Source organism: Eutrema salsugineum, unplaced genomic scaffold (assembly GCF_000478725.1).
Source record: "Eutrema salsugineum unplaced genomic scaffold, Eutsalg1_0 scaffold_9, whole genome shotgun sequence".
Classification (NCBI taxonomy): Eukaryota; Viridiplantae; Streptophyta; class Magnoliopsida; order Brassicales; family Brassicaceae; genus Eutrema; species Eutrema salsugineum.
This window is the reverse complement of record NW_006256342.1, coordinates 9589699-9593864: the sequence shown is the minus strand read 5'-3', so window position 1 is coordinate 9593864 and position 4166 is coordinate 9589699. Positions and strand designations below refer to the sequence as shown.

Genomic DNA, 4166 nt, shown 5'->3' with positions numbered 1-4166 from the left:
TACTTTCGTATAGATATGTTTAACCCTAAAGATTTATCAAGGTATATTTTGAGACTTAAAAAAAGGAAATAAAACAGAAGTTCCCTTTATACATCATAGATTTAATTTATTTATCAAGTTTAATTTTTTACTGTTGTTGTAAGATTTTCAAACTAAACGATTAAACTTGAGACTAATTCATTATAATTTTTTAATATCTATAGATAGATATATCACTAATATATTTCATAAGTCACTGTTCTTGTTTAAGTAGCCAATCTAACATATGATAATTATGGATATGCACATATACAAACTGAAGATACTCTCTATATGTGTCAAAAAAACATTATCAATTTTATTGGTGATTATACATGAATATATATATATATATATCTAAAATTCTATATTGGCCATTCTCACATTCTTCATGGTTTTAGTGAGTCAATATAGATCAATGCTTTAATGCAAATCAAACACGATAAGAGTACAGTTCTGATATAGCAGATCTGACTAGTTTAAGTGTTGAATCATTGCAAGAGAACATTATGTAGTTATAATATAGACTCAGTAACCACATATTTGATTAATGAGACTTTATTCAGTAACCACATATTTTATGAATAAGACTTTATTTAGGAAAATTTGGGGTTCTTTTAAAGCATAGATAAATTAGCTAGCATGTTTGGTTACAAAAATAAAATAAAAAGCTAGCATGTTATATTTTTTAAAAGTATATCGATCTGTACACTTGTATATATTGATCTATAGAACTGTATATATTCTCCATCCCTCTTCAACATGTTATTTCATTATGAATATGGACTTCTGTAAAAGAAATATAATCAGTTATATAGAGACTATGATACTTCATAATATATGATGTTAAAAGAAACATATGGACACAGTTTGCTAATGTATTTTTATTAATTATTAATAAGCATACCCAACACAAACAGATACATATATTTATCTATAATTTGTACACATTGATATATTTTCATGAAAATTAATTACTTGTTTCTTGCGCAGCTAGAGAGTTGAGAAAGACTATGAATCTTGATTTACCTCATCCATATAGAGAACTATAATACATATATGAAACAACAAAATTCATAAAAAAATATATATTATTTCCTGAACCAGGAGATAAACAATATCTTCTTACATCCAAAAATAAAGATATTTGCAGAGAATAAAATCAATGAACCATGAAACAAAATATCCAAATTCTCAATTTTTTTACAAAAATTTTATTTCTAAGAAAACAATGTTTCAACATATTTTATATTAGATTTTTTTTCATGTTGGAAAATAATTAATCAAAAACCAAAGAACAAAAAGTCTCGTAAAACAAAAACAGAGAAAAAAGCAACCATATAAATAAAACATCAGTCTCCAATGGTTCTAACATGCTTCCACTTCCGAGTTTCTCAATCTTAAATATCTTGTGGCACATGCTTCTCGATATAATCTCTCATGAAGCCATGTTGGTCCACCCGTAGCCAAATATGATTGGAAACAACCATCCCTTGTAAAGCTTTTTGCAATGTCCCAAGGGATCCTATTAGATTTTAGATTTTTCATCATAAGAAGATACAGTTAAACACAGAAACTAGGAGCTAAAAGTTTGCTATTAAGAAGCTATTAAAAATAGAATAAACCCTAATCCACATTTCTTATAGATTAAAAAAATATATATTTTAAATATACAAAATTTATATATACGATAAATTACATACATTTAAATAGTGATCACCTGCCTTAATGACATTCCAAATACTTTTAGCTAAAATATAAATTAGTCATTTGATTAGAAAATTCATTTTGAAATTTTATATAAAACTTAGTACCAAATTTGGTAATATATTATGTAATCATCATTACCCTAGATTCTAACTCCAATATCTTAGTAAACTTAAACTAAAAGAAAATAAAATGTATTTTGCACTTTAGAATAGTTTTTATTTTACTTATCAGACTGTGAACTTTTTATTCTCAAATACTAACCGAAATCATTATATTTTTAAATAAAAATGTGTCATCACAAATCCATAAAAATGAAAAATCATAATCATTCAGATAGTACAATAAAACCACAAAATATTAAAAACAGCTACAAAAAAAAAAATTAATTGCCAAAGCACCTTGAGAATAATTTTATTTTATTGCTTATTTAAAATGTGAAATTCCATTCTTGAAACCCTAATGGAACCATGTATTATTGGTAGGATTTGGACTGGTAACATGGATGATACTGTTTGAGCTGACTGTGGTCAGAGCAGTAGAGGAATCACTGGGGATTTGCTGTTGTTGCTGGTGCTGGTGTTGGTGGAAGGGGTTGTGGAGGTTGGGGTTGTGGCGGTTATCCATATGCTCATATGCATCACTCATTTGGTCAGGATGGTTCATCATCTCCATAAAAGGTTGTTGCTGGATTCGATTATGAATTTGATTCAGGTTTATATTTCGAGTTTGCTCATAGAATCCAACATGTGGAGTGGCAGGATGACGAAATTGTTGATGTTGATGATGATGTTGCTGTTGCTGAATAGAGTTAAAAAAAGTTGCCGCAGCAGCGGATGAGGAGGAAGAATAAACCTCATGAATTGTAGCGGCTGGAGCAGTTGTAGCCGAAGCAACTGCCAAAGATCCAATGCCTTCAAAAGAATGAGCCATAGCCGCAATGACAGCAGTATTAGAAGATTCACCCATCTCCATACTAGAACTCTCCAAAATCTCGATCTTGCGATTAATATCTTTTTGATATTGTTCAATCACATAACCTAAGTCATTGAGATCCAAAATATTGAGATGAAACCTCTCCAGGCTTACATCCCAACATTGGAACATGACTTCAATCATCTCTTGCTCCCTGTTATCCTTCTCCAGCCTCATCAGATTCTCAGACAATTTGGCGATGCTCTGTCTGAGAAAGGTCTCTTGGTCCACCATTTTTTTTGTTGGTCCATCTCCGGCAACGTCCGGAAATCCGAAACTACCCTTCGCACACCAGAAGTCGATGGCCAGATATCTGGATTGGACGTATAGGGACTGTAGATGATGGCACAGGCAGTGGCACCACATAGAGTCGAGATTTCCTTCACTTTCTTCAGAATGCCTTTCTTTCTTTTTTGAAAGGTTGCTTTACTGGACGAGTTGTTTTCAATGAAAGCAAGCTTCACCTTCATCTTCGTCATGATGGACTTTTTAAAAAAAATGTTTCTCTTTTTTTGTATGTTTATTTGTTTTGTGTTAGTTGTGAACTAAAATCATGGATGAGTTGTTTTATATAGTAATGGTGGAAAGGGGGGTACAAAGAGTTGTTCTCCTTTATTATAGATATTATTATTTTATAGATAGGGAGAAAAATAAAAAATAAAATAATAATTATAACTAATACAGTTATGAATCTATTTAATTATTTTTTCTATCTTAGTCACTTATATAAACAAGATGACATTAGTAAAAATTGTACATTAATGTTAAAAAAAAATATTTGTAGATATTTGAGATAATATCTAAGATTTGGTTTAGTAAATGGGTCAAAGTTTCTTTTTAATATATTTCTGGAATTAGTTTTCTTTACTGGAAACTTTGAATGTGATTTATTTTGACTTGTAAAGTGACCACAAACTAAAGCATTATAAATATTATTCTCTTAAGTTCATAGTTAAAAATCTAATGTTTTGAATTTATATATTATATCTAGGTTAGAAACATAAAATAGCCATTTTGAAGAGTGATTTTTTTCATAACTTAAATTATAGGAGTCTAAAGATATAAAAATAGTTGATATTTTTAAAATTATAAAAATGTAGTTTAGGGAATGAAAGTTGAAAATAGCTTCAAAATTAGAAAACATGAGAGAATATATTTTTTTTCCAGCTTGTGTTGTAGTTGTCAGATTATAAGATCACACTTGGTAATAAATCTGAGTATATATTATACTTAAGTTAAAAATCTTGTTTTCTTAGATCAAAAATTTCCAGAAATAAATAAATTAATTTGATTAATCAAAAATCAATTAAATTACCAAAAGTCTATATAATTTTGAAAAAAACAACTAGTTATACATTTATCAAATCTTTTGCATAGTTAAATTATTTTTTAATTTACTATTAATAAATTATAATTTCGTTACAAAATTTTATTATCTTTTAATATTATTAAAAAAAATTTTTTAT

General features: G+C 28.3%; 1 pseudogene; it reads right to left on the bottom strand.

Moving 5' to 3' along the window:
• Positions 1-2184: 2184 nt before the first annotated feature.
• Positions 2185-3179, bottom strand: LOC18007932 (annotated as a pseudogene).
• Between the last annotated feature and the right edge of the window lie 987 nt (positions 3180-4166).